Source organism: Moschus berezovskii, chromosome X (assembly GCF_049115385.1).
Source record: "Moschus berezovskii isolate FMDL1 chromosome X, NW_MosBer_1.0, whole genome shotgun sequence".
NCBI lineage: Eukaryota > Metazoa > Chordata > Mammalia > Artiodactyla > Moschidae > Moschus > Moschus berezovskii.
Genome location: NC_142488.1, coordinates 140,859,883 through 140,878,998, shown reverse-complemented (window position 1 = coordinate 140,878,998; position 19,116 = coordinate 140,859,883). Strand labels below are relative to the sequence as shown.

The 19,116-nt window shown below is 48.4% G+C and overlaps 1 pseudogene; it reads left to right on the top strand.

Annotated features, from left to right (window-relative positions):
• Positions 1-19,116, top strand: part of LOC148773482 (melanoma-associated antigen 10-like) — a 66,283-nt pseudogene that overhangs the window by 40,186 nt on the left and 6,981 nt on the right.

Here is a 19,116-nt window from a genome sequence, read left to right as displayed (position 1 = left end):
GTTTTTGCTTACCCAGGTCAAGAACAAGAGTTTTGCTGTTTTGTAAAAGTGATTGCGAACACTTTCATTTTGCTTTGTGAGCCTGAACAAGATTCCATGGACTTGGAATATAACTATTTTGGAAATATGATAGTACTTAGCAAGAATTGGGGTCTGCCCTGGTGGCTCAGAGATGAAAGCGTCTGCATGCAATGCGGGAGACCTGGGTTCGATCCCTGGGTCCGGAAGACCACCTGGAGAAGGAAATGGCAACCCACTCCAGTATTCATGCCTGGAGAATCCCATGGACGGAGGAACCTGGTGGGCTACAGTCCACGGGGTCGCAAAGAGTCGGACATGACTGAGCGACTTCACTTTCACTTTAGCAAGAATTAAGAAATAAAATGTATTTGACGTGAGTTCCTCCATACCTCTTGTCTGTCATTTTATACAGCTACACTGTCTCTGTTAAATTGTATTTATTCAAGTTATTGTTTAAGAAAGTAGAAAAAGCCTGATTTGACTTAATAAGTGCCCCTCTCTGGCTCATTTACTCCATAGACTGTCGTGGAGCCTGTGCTCTGTGGAAGGCCCTGTGTTAGCAGTGGGGACACTAGGAGAAGCAGGATGCCCCCTACCTAGAGTGATGATCTAAGAGCTGCAGTCACATGAGGACAGTGGAAAGACATCCCCTAGTTCCACAGACAGGGAAATGAGGGGCAGGGTCCAGGAGGAGCACATGAGTGTCACTGCCTGAGCCAGGGTGGTTTGGGGCTTTGGGAAGCTGGGTTCATTCTGTGGGAGGTGATTGTGATGAGGGTGGATGGTGGCAGCAGCCAGAGTTATACACAGTGTCTTATGGGTGAGAAGAAAATCTCAAATGGGACACACACATTAGAAGATCCTCTTCTGTCCTAGATAAACTTCCTGGGGCAGGAAGGGAAGTTACACTATGGTCAGGAACAGTTAGATACCTGTTTATGCTGCTTGATCTAGGTAATATAACAACATTTTTCAAAATGGGGAGGGGAGACTGGACTTTGGTTTGCTGCACAATCTACTCAGTCCTGGAGAATATACTTGAAGACGTTTTGGTAAGCACCCCCAAACTTTTGGTAGGATTTTAATGGAGTGTCTTCTTTGAAACTGGTGTCTGTGCACTTAACCTAAAGGATCAGCTTATCCAGGTATTCAGGCCCGAAAGCCATAGATGAGGAGGGGTTATGGAAACCACAGTGGCAAAATCTATACTGAACTTGAATTCACACACCTCAGAATCCTCCTTGAAGGTGGAAAGTGCTGCGTTGTGCATATCCTAGCTGGATTTTATAAGAAAACTCCCACTGTTCTTGTCCTTTCACTGTCCCTTGTCTGATACCTGCCCCTCATGGAGCTCCTGCCTGTTGGGGAGTCTAAGGGCACCTGTGCAGTCACTCAGACAAGTTCCATTGTGTGGAGTTAGCCAGGAATTCCAGGGAGGAGACTGTGTCTGGCATCAGGAGGCAGGGGCACATCCTCAGCTCGCTGAGACTGTGGGTGCTATCACTGCAGAGGGAAGGGCAGAAAGAGCACTGGAGGGAGCCTGGGGGACCCTCCCTGACATTCCCAAGAGCCTTGGAAACTAAATCAGATTTTGCATTTGAAAGTGCCAGCACAGAGGGTTGACTAGAAACAGTTGGAGATTCAAGGCATCTTTGGCTTCCTCAAAAACTCCTCAACACACGACGCAAATTGTCTTCATCCCAAGCTATACCTACCGGCTGCTGTCTGCTGAGCACCGAGTACACTGCACGCAGGGGAGTCTCCAGGTCCTTGTTCTCATCTCTTCTCCCTCTGCTTCCTGGAAGCAGTTTGCAGGGAACATGGGATCCTAGGTAAACCTCCAACAGTTTGGGAATAAATACATGATCAATTCACCAATTTAAATACAAAGGCAGAAAAAAACACCTTTCATATAAATAACAATAGCATGTCGTTTGGAGAAAAAGCATCCCATTTGTGCTGATATCTATGGGGTGGAGTGGAAAGATATTCTAGATGAAGGTGGTGTCACATCCATGGGGCTGAGGTCCCAAGAAGCAGGAAAGGCCCCTGTCTGCCTGGCTGATGGAAGCTCTGTCCAGGCGCATCCATTCAGGGCCAAGGTGAGGACATGGGCTCCTCCCAGTGGCACTGATTTCGTGAGTCAGCAGTGAGTGGTTGTGTGGAGCGACATCCTTATTCCCTGCCCAGGAATTGAACCTGGGCAGCCTGGATGAGAGCCAGGAATCCTAGCCAGGAGACTAGCAAGGGCTAGAGGCTGAGAGCTATTTTATCATGGATCATTGCTTCCAGTGAAAAATGCATTTATCACAGAAGCAGAAACTGTAAATGCAGGTGCAAAGTGTATCGTTAGAAACAACACAAGTGGGAGAGCACATAAAGAAATGGTTTAGTTGAGACAGAAGCAAGGCAGAGATGCAATCCTGGTGAGAAAGAGTGTGGATGTCACACCTGGTGAGCAGGAGCACAGTCAAGAGGCAGTAAAGTCATTTATATAAGGCAGTCCTTCTGGATTTTTGTCTTCCTTCAGGCCAATTATCTGGTTTCTTTTCCACACCTGACCTACCCTGGGACACTCCCCTGCAATCATACACACACCCCTCAGCCAAGATGGATCTCGAAGTGAAGGTTTCTGTGAGGATCAAGACTCATTATGGTCTGGCATTATCCCTTGACTTTTGACCCACAAGCAGCCTTTTTTCACATGTCTGGTGTCTCCCTTGTCCCAAAAGTTGGGGGAGTGGAGATATTTTATCTTTTACTCAAACAGGGTTTTGCCCCTCTTTGTCCTTGCCATGACTGTTACTTTAGGTATTTATAACAGACAAACCCTGGCTATTTACGCTGTCTCTATTGTTTTATTCATTTCAGAGAGCAAACAGGAGGCGGATTGTAAGTGCCTCAACTGTAGCAAACTATCCCTTGTCACAGAGAATACTAACATTTGTAAGTATCCGGCCTGAAGCCCACTTCTTTGTGTCCCAAGAAATGCAAACAGGAGGCCAATTGAAAATGTCCAACTTGAAGTCCATCCATCCATACTCCTCTGCCTTACTGTGTGATGCATAAATACTTTCATCGTAATAGTACTGGTAAATGCTTACTAATTCTGTTCTGTATATTCTCTTGGACAAGAAGATGATCTGACTTGCCAAAATAAACATCAGGGCACAGACGCCTTGAGATATATATAGCTTTGTGATTGAGTCCAACACAAATACTTTGACGTCATACTCCTTGAACTTTGGACATGGCACAGGCATCGCTCCTGCCCATGACTTCAACCTCCAAAGGATAAGTCTGTGTGTCTAACTTGCATTTCATTCTGTTGTTCACTTCTGGTGCCATTTCAGAGCACGATGGTCATAGTAATTTTCAGAAGGCAGACATCAAAATGGAAGACCTTGAAGAGATCAACCTTATCAAGGTGAGGGGGTCAGGCCACTGTATGATCTCCAATTGATCCTGTGAGTAGTCTCTCACAATGTACTTCCCCCAGAGAGGCAGCCCCTTCAGTGGAGGGCAATTCCAGAGAAGACTTTTGCTCTGAGTCCTCATCCACCAACACCAGTGGCCCTGGGCAAATGAGTGGGCTAGTGACAAAGAGGAGATCTGGGTGGCACCACAGCATCCACTATATTCCACCCCTCCCAACACTGACATACACTCCCTTCATCTGGAGAGTTGGCCTCCTCTGAGGACAGTTTCTTGAGGATTCTGGTTGGTCTCCACTCCTCCTAAAGAAGCTCAGAGAGAAAGACTGGACAAATGCTGGGCCCTCACAGTTGCAGCAGCTGCTGCACCACAACTGACGGTCACCCTCTCTTGCCTGAGATCCGTTCTAAAGGTACAGGTACCTTCTACCTGTACTCTCAGCCAGGACCTCGGCCATTTCCATTGGTTTCCCTGGTGAGGTAATACAGACTGTGTCCCTCAGGGTTTTGAAGCCCTGGGCCCGTTGCCCTTCTCAGACCCTTGCTCTTGGACTTGTCAATTCACCACTGAAATGGGACAGGAAGCCAAGACACCTCACCTGGCTGTTAGAGATGTTTCCTCGCTGTTCCCCCTGTGCCAGAGTAACCCGCACACTCCTTGGGATCAAGGTCAGCTCTGCCTGCCAGGATGGGAACAGTTCTCTGTGTGTGTTCGTCCCCTAGCAGGAGGAGCCCAAAGTGCCCAGATGGGAACCATGGCTCATGGGTCAGTAGGACTGTTGTCGTGTCTCCTGGGGGAACCTTCTTGCTGTGGGAACAGCCTGTCGTGTGTCACCACTGGCAGTAGGATAACCAGTAGCCACATGAGCCTGGGTATTGTGAACTCAAGTGTGCTTAGTGTGTCCCAGGGCCTGGCCTTCTACCTTAACATAATGTGAACTCAAATGTAAATAGCTTAATGTGGCTAATGTGGATAGTCCTGCTGTGGAACTATCGAACCTACTCATGGGAGACCGGAAATAGAAGTTCCCTGTGGGTCACTGGCAATGATGGTAGCTGCGGTCATGGTTCAGTGGGAGTGGAGATGAGTGGGGTCACTCTACATTCTGGTTCAAGGACCATGCATCTTACCTTGCGGGGGAACTAAGGATGACAGATGTGGAGCGTGTCCGGTCCCTGGAAGGTGACACCCCAGCACCACGGGCTCTCATATCCCAGTGTGCACATCACATGTGCCTTGTAGAGGTCATTCCATTGCTCCAGAAGACCAGCAGCTTCTGGAAGGTGGAGGCTGAGATAGCGACTTTGGATCTCATGGACACTTGGCCTCTGAGCCTCTGGTGTCCTATTAGAGGGTCTCTTGGTCCTGGATGGTTTTGTGAAATATTCTGTGACACTCAGTCCTGCATTCTGTGAGCCCTCAAATAGAGGCACCAGACAAGGCGTTGCAAGCAGGAAAGCGAAACCCACATCTAGAATGTGTACCTATCAATTTCAGCAAAGATAGACCTCTCCTCCATCAAGGATGGAAGTGAGATATTTGATCAACTCACGATTAGTAGCTCAATGGTCTTCTTGAGGAACAATATGACACTGAGGATTCAGCAGTAGTCTGTGATGAAAATAATATAACTTTATATATAGAAATATATATAGAGAGAATTTAATATGTATAGAATTATATGTTTATATACATACACACATTTATATATGTACTACAGAAAGGCAACCACATCAGGATGGGTAAGCTGGGCAGACTCATGGTATAGTCAAGAGCCATACCCTGACTGGGCAATGCACACAGGGTAGGATAACCACCCCTGCAGATGTTCTTCCCAAGCAAGAGGGGTCTGAGCCCCAAGCTGGGCACCTAGCGTGTAGGTCATGCACTGGGACAACATGCCCACAAAACATTTGGGTTTGAAGGGAAGCAGGTCTTACTCTCAGGAGAGTAAACAGCTTTAGCATCTAGAGACTCTGCTCTTCTAGTACATACGGAAAATCTCACCCACTCCAAGGCTCTCTGTGGATGCAGTAATTTGAAAGAGCCTGCGTGAGACCCACCTGATCATCTCTGAGAACTCCTGGAGAGGCAGTAGGTAAATGGAGCTCACCGTGGGGCAGAGCTACTGGTGGCAGCCACTTGAGGGCGCTCGTTTGACCAAAGGACATGGGTGCTGGCAAGTGCTATTTTGAAATCCTCCCTCTCACTTATTAACAAGACATCTCAGCCCCCCCAGGCAGCTTGTTGGCATCAGTACTGGGAAGACTCAGACCAAACATAGGTGAGCATGGCCACAGCCCCACCCACCAGCAGGCCATTTGCATTAGGACCCTCAGAGTCCCCCACCTACACAGGACCTGGCCCTGCCACCAGGGTGCCCAGGATGGTGCTCCACCCACCAGTGTGCCCACACAAGCCCGGGGACCCTCAGCTCTGCAGCCAGAGGTCCAAGCCCTGACCCATCCACCAGTGGGCTGGCAAAAACTTCAGAAAACCCAAGGCTGGCAGTCAGAAACCCTGGGACCAGCTCAGCCTACCAGATGGCTGGCACCCATTCCAGGAACCCATGCTCTGTAGCTAGGGTCGCCAGGATTGGGCTGCACCCAACAGTGAAAAGGATGCAGCCCCAGGTCCACTGTAACCCTACAGCCTGCCATGTCAGGTCCAAGCCCACCCACTAGCAGGCCAGCAGCAGACCCAGGACCCCATAGGAGCTGGATTTCCAGACAAGAAGGAGGAGACTTGATTCAGGACACCCTGGACCCTGAAACCAGCTGTGTCAGGAATAAGCTCCACACAACAGCAGGCTAGCACTAAATCTGGGAACCCTTGGCCATCCACCAGAACACTGCTTCACCCACCAGTGGGCCGGCACTAGACCTGGGACCACCCAGGACTCAGCAGCCAGACACCTCATGACCCAACCGCACCCACCAGTGATCATCAGCCTCTGCACAAGGCAAGGCCTGGCAACCAAGCAGACCAGGGGTCAACCATGCTTACCAGGCTGCCCACCCCAGTCAGCCTGCCTCAAGAGAGGGGACCAGGCAGTCCCCACGGGGGCAACACTAGAGCATATATCTCTGGTGACAAGAGGACAGGGGATTGCTGGGATGCATAGGTTGTCTTCTTCCAAAGACCACTACTCCAAGATCAAGAAATAAAACCAACTTGCCAAAGATATAGAAATAAAAATAGACAATTAGGAAAAATGAGGGAACAGAAGAATATGTTCCAACTGAAGGAATGAGATAAAACCCCCAGAGAGAAACTAAGTGAAAGGGAGAAAGCAATTTACCAAATACAGAGTTCAAGGCAATGATCATAAAGATGCTGAAAGAATTTGAGAGAAGAATAGATGTACACTGTTGAGAAGTTACATGGTGAATGTAGGGAAAACCACCAGACCATTCAGGTATGACCTAAATCAAATCCCTTACAATTATACAGTGGAAGTGACAAATAGATTCAAGGGATTAGATCTGATAGACAGAGTGCCTGAAGAACTATGGATGGAGGTTTGTGACACTGTAAAGGAGGCAGTGATAAAGACCATCCCCAAGAAAAAAGAAATGCAAAAAGGCAAATGGTTGTCTGAGGAAGCACTACAAATAGCTGAGAAAAAAAGCAAAAGGCAAAGGAGAAAAGAAAAGCTATATCCATTTGAATACAGAGTTCCAAAGAATAGTAAGGAGAGATAAGAAAGCCTCCCTCAGTGATCAATGCCAAGAAATAGAGGAAAACAATAGAATGGGAAAGACTAGAGATCTCTTCAAGAAAATTAGAGATACCAAGGAACATTTCATGCAAAGATGGGCACAACAAAGAACAGAAATAGAATGGACCTAACAGAAGCAGAAGAGATTAAGAAGAGGTGGCAGGAATACACAGAAGAACTATACAAAAAAGATGTCATGACCCAGATAAACCCGATGGTGTGATCACTCACCTAGAGTCAGACATCCTGGAATGCAAAGTCAAGTGGGCCTTAGGAAACATCACTATGAACAAAACTAGTGGAGGCGATGGAACTCCAATTGAGCTATTTCAAATCCTAAAAGATGATGCTGTGAAAGTGCTGCACTCAATATGCCAGCAAATTTGGAAAGCTCAGCAGTAGCCACAGGACTGGAAAAGGTCAGTTTTCATTCCAATCCCAAAGAAAGGTAATGCCAAAGAATGTTCAAACTACTGTACAATTGCACTCATCTCACACACTAGCAAAGTAATGCTCAAAATTCTCCAAGCAAGGCTCCAACAGTACATGAACCATGAACTTTCAGATGTTCAATCTGGATTTAGAAAAGGCAGAGAACAAGAGATCAAATTGCCAACATCCTTTGCTTCCCTGAAAAAGCAGGAGAATTCCAGAAAAACATCTACTTCTGCTTTGTTGACTACACTAAAGCCTTTGACTGTGTGGACCACAACAAAGTGTGGAAAATTCTTCAAGAGATGGGAATGCCAGGCTACCTGACATGCCTCCCGAGAAATCTGCATGCAGGTCAAGAAGCAACAGTTAGAACTGGACATGAAACCACAGACTAGTTCCAAATCAGAAAAGGAGTATGTCAAGGCTGTATATTGTTACCCTGCTTATTTAACTTATATGCAGAGTACATCATGCGAAATGCTGGACTGGATGAAACATGAGCTGGAATCAAGATTGCTGGGAGAAATATCAATTATCTCAGATTTGCAGATGACACCACCCTTATGGCAGAAAGTGAAGTAGAACTAAAGAGCGTCTTGATAAAAGTGAAAGAGGAGAGTGAAAATGGTGGCTTAAAACTCAAACATTCAAGAAATTAAGATCATGGCATCCAGTCCCATCACTTCATGGCAAATAGATGGGGAAACGATGGAAACAGTGACAGACGTATTTTTCTGGGCTCCAAAATCACTGCAGATGGTGACTGCAGCCATGAAATTAAAAGACGCTTGCTCCTGGGAAGGAAAGCTATGATCAACCCAGAAAGCATATTAAAAAGCAGAGACATTACTTTGCCAACAAAGATTTAGTCAAAGCTAAGGTTTTTCCAGTAGTATGGATGGATGTGAGAGTTGGACTACAAAGAAAGCTGAGCACTGAAGAATTGATGCTTTTGAACTGTGGTGTTGGAGAAGACTCTTGAGAGTCCCTTGGACTGCAAGGAGATCCAACCAGTCTATCCTAAAGGAAATCTGTCCTGAATATTCATTGGAAGGACTGATACTGAAGCTGAAATTCCAATACTTTGGCCACCTGATGCAAAGAACTGACTCACTGGAAGAGACCCTGATGCTGGGAAGGATTGAAGGTGGGAGAAAAGGGGATGACAGAGGATGAGATGGTTGGATGGCATCACTGACTCAATGGACATGAGTTTGAGTATGCCCCGGAAATTGGTGCTGGACATGGAGGCCTGGCGTGCTGCAGTCCATGGAGTTGCAAAGAGTCGGACATGACTGAACTACTGAACTCAACTGAAGTGAGAAGCTTAGTGAAACTGAGGAACCAAAATAAAGAACCAAACAGAGCTGGAGAATGCCACAGTGGAAATTAAACGTACACTAATAAGTATCAAGAGTATATTACATGATACTGAGGAACAGGTCAGAAAACTTGAAGAGTGAGTAGTGGAAATCACTCAAGCTGAACAGATAAAAAGAAGCTTTAAAAATGAGGACAGTTTAAGAGACCTCTGTGACAACATCACACCCTCTCACCTTTGCATTCTATGGGTCCCAGAAAGAGAAGAGAGAGAGAGAATGGTTAGATAATATAATGGAAGATGCAATACCCGATAAGTTAGCTATCCTGGGAAAGGAAACAGACCTCCAGTTTCAGGAAACACCTAGAGTCCCAAGCAGGATCAACCCCCAGAGGACCACCTCAATGCACATTGTAATTAAAATGTCCAAAATACAAGATAAAGGGGAAATACTAAAGCAGCAAGAGAAATGCAGTAAGCTACCTACAAGAGAAATTCAATTAGGCTATCAGCTGACTTCACAGCAGACAGGCTCCAGGCCATACGGAGGGGCATCTTGCTTGTAAAATGCTGAAAGGAAAAAAAAAAACTACACTCCAGAGTGTTCTACCTAGAAAGCCTATTCAGATTTGAAGGAGAGTTCAAAAGTTCTGCAGAAAAGCAAACTAAAAGAGTTCAGCACCATGATACCAATTTTACAAGAAATTTTAACAGGATTTCTCAAAGTTGAAAAGAACAGGCCACAACTACAACTATAAAATTATGAAGGGAAATCTCATTGGAAAAAGCAAACGAACAGAGAAAACAATAATCAACCACATATAAGTGTGGAGGAAGGACAAATGATAAAAGAAAAATCATCTATATCCACAAAATGTAGATGAGGGATAGTCAAAGCAAAAGGACATATGATGTCCAACCTGCTAAACACGGGTCAGAGAGTTCAATGCAGTGCTGTTAAAATGCATGTGAATTTAATAAATCAGCAACTGAGAATAATTATAAATATATAACAGTATATACACATATATGTGTGCACACACATATATAAACATACAGCAAAGTGAAATGTTAGAAGCATTCTTGCTAGGGATAAGTCCTAGAAGTATGTTATCTATCCCATCTAATTTTTGAAGCTGCCCTGAAATGGAAAACCAGAGCTATATAAATATAATATTTGTATATTTTGCAATATAAATGTATACTGAAAAATTAATATTTCATAATTCAATGTGATCATCTATCTAGTAGATTCAAAGGAACGAGCCCTTGGAATAGCCAAATGAATAACAGACTTCAGAAAGATAGGGGCTGGAATATTACCACAGCCAAATCAAGTGCTTTGCCCTGCAAGAGCAAGAGCTATGTAGAATATGTAATAGAAAATACCTCATTTTAAAACTGTAATAAATTGCAAAAGTTATCTAAAAAGAATCCTAACAAATATGTAGACAAGATCTTTATGGAGGCATCACACAATCTTACTGGTAGGCTCAAATTCAAGAGTTCCCAAATAAATAGAGCAGTTAAGCAGATCCAATGATGGGAAACAGAATTCTGTGACAATACCAATGTTCTCTTTTTTTTTTTTTTTACAGGATTAGTGCTATGAATTTATCTACCAAAAGGACAGTCAATCTTGAGCTTCTGTCTTCTGTTCCCAAAAGAAATCCTTAGAAACTAAGAAGGGAGAGTGAATGAAATTAAATGTATTTATATCTATATAGCTGTAGCCTGTATAGAAGTGGGTGACAGGATGGGTAACAGGAAAGTTTAAGCTTCTGCCCATATTTCACTGTGCAAATTGGGAGACAGTGTCTCAGGCCACAGATGCCAGAAGCCACAGGGTAAGATCAGGACAGCACAAAGAATGGGACGATTGAGCCAAGTAGGGCTGCAGCGTCTGTGCTAATAACCACTTGAAATCACCTCGCCTTAGGGTGAGGACTGGCCTTTCCGAAATGTACGCTTTAAATAGCAGATGAAAATTGGACTAGAAATAAGAGAATAGCTTTGAGCATCAGAGTGAATCAGGCAGCATAAGAATGGATGTTCTTTCCTGAAATTTGGCAAGATATAAAACATATTTCTGACTCTGAATGCGGCTGAAGAGAGTGAAAATCAGTGCTCTGAACTATGAAAAGTTAGAAAACTTGATTCAAACGAGCTCCCCAGACCCCACTGCTCAGCCTCTTCCGGGCAGAGAAGGAATCTTAGAACAAGCTAAGTCTGGCTGCAGGCAGGGAGGCAACACTGGAAGGTGTGCTTCCTCTGGGACCCTCCCCTGTGGTCAGGGGCACTGCAGCCCCCATCCACCTTCCTGTCTAGGACACAGTCACTCTGCGCTCGGGGTGCAGCTGGACAGAGGCACAGATCTGACCCGGAGGGAGCCCGTTGCAGCCAGCATTTCCTCAAGGACTCCCAAGTGAGGACCCTCAGGAGTGAGTTCTGGGGAGGGGGCATCTTCCCGGGGGGTCCAGAGAATCCAGCTCCACTCCCAGCTCAGCCCTGGAAGTCCCTGAGCCATGGGTCCCAATGCGATGTCACCCGACTTCTATCTGCTTTAGCGGCCTGAGAAAGTGCGGGCCTGGGTCTGGGAGGAGGATCCAGTCCGGCAGAGAGGAAGCCAGCCCTATGGGGGAGTCAGGAGAGGAGCCTGAGAGAGGACTAAGACCCAGCAGGATCTGTGTCCTTCCTGGGAGACCCCGAGTGGGCTCGTTGGAATGGGGACCATAGCGGGAGGGCCTGGGTCCCAGGGCAGAAAATTCAAGGGGGCAGAGGGAGGAGCCCAGGTCATGAAGGGAGCAAACATGAGGAGCAGAGGGAGGAGTGAAGGGCTCTTGGAGCCCTGGAAAGTGGGGCAGTAGGAAAGTGGGGTGTCCAGAGGAGCCCACCCCTGCCGTCAGGCCTGGGAGGCCCCAGGCAGATGGGCACGTGGCAGGGGGTCCTGACATTCGCATTAGGTCTCAGCCAGACTGGGATTGTTGCAATGGGGGTGGGAGTGGGGGCTCAGGTGGGCAGATGAGAAGCCTAGGGACTACTGGGACAGACAGTGAGGACCCTGAGGGCGCACTGGGAGGACCCTGGACTCCAGAATATGGGTGAGGGTGGAGTGTCCCAGAGAAACTGGGCCTGCCCTCAGCTGCGGGAGGCTGCAGGGCAAGATAAGCAGCCTGTGCTGACTTCCTCATCTGGGTCCCAGAGAGACTGGGAGCCTGGGATAGGGGTGGGCACTCAGGGGGGCAGAGGGGAGGGTTACATGGGACCAAAGTGAAAGTGAGGACGCTGACGGAGGATTTAGGGGGCCTGGGCCCCAGAACAGAGGTGACCCCAGAGAAACCCGCCCCTGCCTCCAGGCCTGGGAGACCCCCAGGTGAGAGGAGCAAATGTGGTGTGTCCCAACTTCCGCATCAGGGTCTTAGAGAGGCTGGGGTCCTGGTGTGAGGAGTGGGCTGTCTGAATGCAGACGGGCCGCCCAGGACCTGCAGGGACATTAGGTGGAGACCCTGAGGGAGAGTCGGCCCCTGGACCCCAGAACCCAACGTCCCCCTCTCCACCTCTGCTGTCACCCTGGAGCCTGGGCGTGTGGCTCCAGGTGCTGCCCCCTGAGGGCAGCCTCTCCATTTGGGCCAGCTGAAGGTCTGGGTTGAGGGGTCAGGAGGCTGCAGGTGGGCAGAGGGAGGAGCCCGGGCTCCATCAGACAGTGAGGGAAGACCCGGAGGAGGTCACCTAGGGAGGTCCCTAGGAAACATCCCCCTCCCAACTGCAGCACCTGGGGGTTCGGGGAGATGGGGCTGAGTTCAAGGGGCCCCAGGGTGAGCCTGGGCAGGAAAGGCCTGAGCCTGCCCTTGGGGAGGATTGCCGGCTCCCCTGCTCAGAAAGAAGGGAACCCACCTGCAGGGCGGTTCACTGTACCCCTGCAGGAGTCTGGCATGGAGGCCAGGGTGATGCACTCTTCCTGCCAAGGTGCTTGGGGGGGAGCTCGGCAGGAGGTCTCTGGAGGGCTCAGTCTTCCGTGGGAATCGGTCAGCATGGGTCAGGCCAGGCTGCACGGCAATCAGAGCGAAGGTCCTGAGGACGGACTGAGGAGGCAGCTTCTCCAGAACAGCAGGGACCCTACATAGTGGGGGTTGGGGAGCGCCTGCGGTGGAGGCGGACCTGGAGGGGGAGGACTGCACCAGGGCAGCCATCTAGGGAGCATGTCTGCTCAGCAGCAGGAGGAGTCCCAGAGTCACCAGGAGTCAAGATGAGAACCCTGAGGAGGAGTGGGGAACCCCAACCCCCACCACAAAGAGGGGGCCATAGAAATCCCTCCTCCCAGCCCTGGAACCATCAGAGCCCTGAGGCCCACCTCCTCAGCCAGATGGTTGGTCAAGGCCAGGGGGCCTTCCTCTGAGGGTCTGGACTCAGGCCCTTGCAGAGGTCAGGGGGAGCACTGGGGAGACCCCCTCCTCACACACAGTACTTGGAGCCCAGCCTGCCTTGCCCCTTTGGTGACACTGGGGTGGCCCAGAATAGGTGGCTGCATTGGTGCTCTCACTTCCGGTGTCATGAATGTTAAGGCCTTTGCTTAAGGAGACGGGTCACTGTCAACAGAAGGCACTGCCCAGGGTTTCCAGGGTGTCAAGGTGGAGACTGAGCTCACTGCCCACCATCCCAGCACAGAGGGACTCCACAGAGTATGGCCACCCCTTGTTGTCCCTTGTGAGCCCTGTTAGCCCCTGGGCAGGCATGACCTGTGTTCAGGGCCCCTCTCTTTCTTCCTTTCAGTACAGGGAATTTGTCTTGAGAATTTTGCCTCAGGAAAACAGACAGGAAGGCCCAGACCCTGCCAGGAGGAAGTGGAGGGCCCTCTGTGAGCACAGGGGGGAACCACTCACCTTAGGACAAGTGGAACCTCACCGAGTACAGTCCAGTCCTCCTGTCAGCACCGAGGGGCCCAGCACCATGCCACAGTCTGCAAGTCAAGGTGCCCCCTGGTTTCCTCTCACAGGGGCTCCAGGAACCCAGAGGTGAAAGCCCAGGTCTGAAGCTCGTGTCTGCAGGTTGCAGAGCAGAGGTGGTCCAGGCAGTGCCAGGAGTCTAGGGGAGGTGGGTTCCCTGAGTGTGCACCAGGGGCTCCCCATCCCAGAGCAGACGGGACCCCACAAGGCCCAATTCCCCCCAACGTATCAGGCCCAGAACCTCGGGCTGTGCTGACTGCATCCTTGGGAGCCACCTCACTTCCTCCTTGGGGTTAGCAGCAGACAGCCTGCCCAGGAGGAACGTCCCTGTGAGGCCCGAGAGCTCCCCTCAAGAGGAGACCTGTCAGTGGCCTGTGTCAGACCACCCAGGGTGGGTTTCTCAGCCAAGACTGCTCAAACCCCCTCTCTCCCGCAGGCCCGTGGTCCCCATCTGTCCCCCTGTCTCACTTCTGTCTGTAGTTTGATCCCAGTCATCATGCCTTGGATGAGCGAGCTCCACAAGGAAAGTGAGGCCAACCTTCAGGACCCAAAGGAGGCTGAGAGCCCAGTGGAGGGACAGTTCATCCCTTCATAGGGACAGGTTGCATAGCTTTCCCCCTCCTCCGTGCTTTCCTCCTCCTCCTCTGTCCTGTTCCTGGGCACCCTGGAGGAGCTGGAGCTGGCTGATGCTGAAGCACCCATATCCCGCCCCCTGCCAAGCCCTCAGGGTGCCTTCCCCTCCCACCTGCCATGGCTGCCGCTCCATGGAGCCAATCCAGAGATGAGGCCTCCAGCAGCCAAGATGAGGAGAGGTCAAGAGCACCTAGTGGGCCTGGGAAGATGCCAAGTCCACGCCCCCAGACCCACTGCATCTGCTGGTGGTGTGTCTGCTGCGCTTCCTGCTCCTCAGGTATTGCACCAAGGAGCCAACCACGAAGGATGAAATCCTGAGCACGGTCCTCAGAGAGGACGGGCACCACTTCTCTGAGGCCTTCCACCAAGCCTCGGAGTGCCTGCAGCTGGTTTCCGGTGTGGATGTGAGGGAGGTGGCCCACACGAATCACACCTGCATGCCAGTGAGCGATGGGCACAGCATGCTCAAGGCCAGCCTCCTGGTGGTGGTTCTAGGCATGTTCCTCCTGGAGGGCAGCTACCCCCATGAGGAGGAGATCTGGGAACCCCTGAACGACCTGGGTGTATATGCTGGGAGGGAGCACTACATCTATGGGAGCCCAGGGAGTGCTGACCCAAGTGAGTTCAGGAGGGGTACCTGGAACATCAGTAGGTGCCGCACAGTGACCCTGCTCTCTACCAGTTCCTGTGGGGTCCCCAGGCCTATGTGGAGACCAGCAAGTGGCACGTCCTAGAGCATTTGCTCAAAATCAGTCAAGGGGCTTCAAGGTCCTTCCCACTCCCATCTGAACAGGCTGAGAGGGAAGAGGAAGAGGGGCCTGAGCCAGAGCAGCAGCCAGGCTCCTTCCAGGTCCATGTCCAACAGCGTGTCCTGGGGGCAGGAAGGGAGGCTGATCCTTCCCTCCGTGATTGAAGAGGGAGCGGTCAGCCATTTCAGTCCTGAGGGCCTGTGCCAGTTGAGGGGACACGATGTGTAGCATCTTTGGGTTCCTTCTTTCCACAGTGACATGGAGATTCATCTCTGTTTTCTTTAGGAATTTTTCAAATGTTGTTTTTTTCAGCTGAAGGCTTAATAAACTTCAATATCTAACTTTGTGAATGACAATGATCACACATGTATTGATACTTACCCAGTTTAAGGATAGGAGTTTTGCTCTTTCATAAAAGAGCCTGGGAGCTCTCCTGTTTTATTTTGTGACCCTGAAGAAGCTAACATTTCATTGGAATAGGAATTTTCTTGGAAATGGGAAAGAACAATAAAATTGATGGAGTCAAGAAATAGAGAAATTGGGAATTCCCTGACAGTGCAGTGGTTAGAACTCAGCACTTTCACTGCTGGGGCCCAGGTTCAATCCCTGGTTGGGGATCTAAGATCCCCAAAACTGCCAGGCATGGGGAAAAAATAAAAGGAAATAGAGAATAAAAAAATAAAAGTTAATTCTAAAACCTTTTGTCATCTGTTAATCTATAAAACTAAAAGATCTATGTTTAGTTGGATTTGCATTAGTTATTAAAGAAATCAGGGTAAAATTGGTCGGAGTTAATAAGTACCTTGCTCACTGGCTTATTCTCACCCAGAGTCTCATGGAGGCTCTGCTCTGTGGAAGGCCGTGTGAGCAGTGGGGACAGCAGGAGAAGCAGAACACCCCTGCACCTAGAGCGATGGTCTAGGAGCTGCAGTCACATGAGGAAGGTGGGGAGATGTCCCCTAGTCCCACACAACAAGGCAACACAGTGTGAGGTGGTGGGGCTTCAGAAGGAGCACTCGGTGCCTGAGGCAGGGTGGTTTGGGGCTTTGGGAAGCTGGGTGCCTTCTGTGGGAGATGATTGTGATGAGACTGGGTGGCAGTGTTGCAGTGAAAATGAAAAGAATGAGATGGTGGTTTGTTTTTTTTTTCCCTATCCTGAGAAGAAAGAATGTAAAGAGAACAATGAGCAGGCCTGAATATTCCTAGTTTTTTTTTTTTATTTTAATTGCTCCTAACTCTGCATGTCTATAACTAAGTTTTGCCTTTCTGCACCTTAACTGTACAGGAGCTATGAAAGTGTGAAAGCCTCTCAGATGTGTCCGACTCTTTGTGAGCCCATAGACGGTACAGTCCATGGAATTCTCCAGGCCAGAGTACTGAAGAGGGTAGCCGTTTCCTTCTCCAGGGGAGCTTCCCAACCCGGGTCTCCCGCATTGCAGGAGCACTCTTAACCAGCTGAGCCACAAGGGAAACCCAAGAATACTGGAGGGGGTAGCCTATCCCTTCTCCAGGGGACCTTCCCAACCCAGGAATCGAAGCGGGGTCTCCTGCAGTGCAGGTGGATGCTTTACCAGCTGAGCTACCAGGGAAGCCCACAGGAGCTATACTTCACTTCTATTTTTCTTTGATATCTGGTGTTTACCCTTCCAAGACCCTTCCCCTTGTAGTTACATATCAGAAAACAGGCCACAGAGTCACCAAACTGCCAGGATCAATTACTGGGTTACTGGCGCCAGTCTATGACTGACTTTGAAACAGTGCAAGATGAAGAAATCAAGATCCTAAGAGCTTTGTTCCTCATCACGGACTCCTGCCTGGGAGCCCTCATCTTATATCGGCCCCTAGATTCCTCATGGACAGGGCGCTCAGTTTTTGAGGCACGAGCCTCCTTTGTTCCCCTCTCTGCTGGCTGAGAATTAAAGCCACCTTTCTATTGCCACCACACTCTGTCTTCACGTTTTTTATTTGTCTGCAGTAGACAGAGAAAGCCAAGATTTTGGCCAGCTACAGTGGCATCCCTCAGACCTGCAGACTGTGTGTCTCAGGGATGAGGGAAAGTCTGAAAAGGGACATTGCTGAGCAGCGTCCTTTTGGATCCTGGGTAAAGCCAGAGAGATCTCTTCCTGGGGAAAGAAAGGAAGTCGTCCTGGGTGCCTGTCGCATTGCATTTGAATGGGGTAGGGAGCTAGGTGTTCTGTACCCACATCCCCAAGTGTTTCCTCAGAGGAAGAGTGACTCTCCCCTGATGTGAGGCCCAGAACCTGCTGGAAGAAGGTCTTCTTCCTTGTCTCAGAGAGCCAGGATAGACTCCAGAAAATGACCAAATGGTTGTTACCTTGAGTGTTACTTGAAAATAGTGAAAATAGTGGTTTGGCTGGAAGAGGAGTTGCTGAAGAGGAGCTGCCAAAGTGGGAAGGAGTTGATTAAAAAATCCGACTGGTAAGAAGCACTGTTCAACTTCACTGAAGTGTAATTTGCATACCATAGAATTCACCCATGGAAAAGGTACAATTCAGTGATTGCTAGTCGGTTTCCTAAGCCATGTAGCCTTCATCACAGTCCAGTTTTGGGACATTTCCATCACTCAGGAAGATGACCTCTGCCCACTTACAGTTAATCCCTGATTTCCCAACCCACTCCCATGCAGTCATTGCTCTTCTTCTCATCTCTACTGATTTGCTTTCCTGGAAATTGCATAGAGAAGGAGTCACATGACTTATTTCCTTGATCCATGCTATACCACAGATTTGTCATTCTTTTCTTTTTATTCTTAACCAGAATTCCATTGCAAGGATATGTGAAAACAGTTTTAATTTTTGATTAACTACACTGTATTGAATTTTTTTTTCCTTTCACGGATTGGGCTTTAGTGTTCTATTTGGGGAAATATTGTCTAAAGGTAAAGTCATGAACACTTTCTCGGATGATTTTGTTTTTGTGTATGTTCTGAGGAAGTGGTGTAAATTCACATTTTTTGTAGGTGGATCCCCCACTTGTTGAAAAGTGGATTTATCCTTTCCATGTGGATTTAGCACCTTGAAAAAAAATTCATGAACCATAAATAAATGAGCTTATTTATGAACTCTCAATTCTGTCCCATTGACCTCTACATCTACAGTTACAACAAAACTGTATTGTCATGATGCTTCTATCATAACCCTGGGTTTTGAAATCACGAAGGGCAAGTAAGTCTTCCATCGTCCCCCCATCCCCCACCATATTTTGTGTCTATTCTGGGTCTTTTGCATGGTCATTTTTGAATCAGCTTCTCCATTTTTACAGAAAGTCTCTGGGCATTTGGGGAGGGACTGAAGAGAATCCATACATCACACTGGCAGGAACCGCCATCTGACAGCATCGCACCTCCTGACTCATGAACAGAGAGACTCTGTCTCTTAAAGATGTTTGTAAACTCCACCCAGCAAAGTTTTATACTTTTCAGTGTGGAAGTCACACACATCTTTTGTTTGTCTATTAGTCTTCTTCTGAAGAATTTCCTTCCTTTGGGTACTATGATGAATGGAATTGTTCTCTTAATTTCACCTTGGGGCGATTCATTGCTACTATACAGAAATGTAATTGGTTTTTTTAAACATTGATCTCATATCCTGCGTACTGGCTGAACTCATTAACTGGTTCTTATATGTTTTATTTATTTATTTATTTTTGATGGGTTTGCTAGAATTTTTGCTATGCAATTTGTATTGTTTCTCAGTAATACCGGTTTTCCTGTTTCTTTGGAATAATGTAAAGAGTAAAAGTTAAATTCCACCAATTGCTCTCTCTCCTCCCTAATATGGAATCACCATCCTCTTAAAGTCACACAGGATTGATTGGTCGAAATCCCCAAGCTGCCTC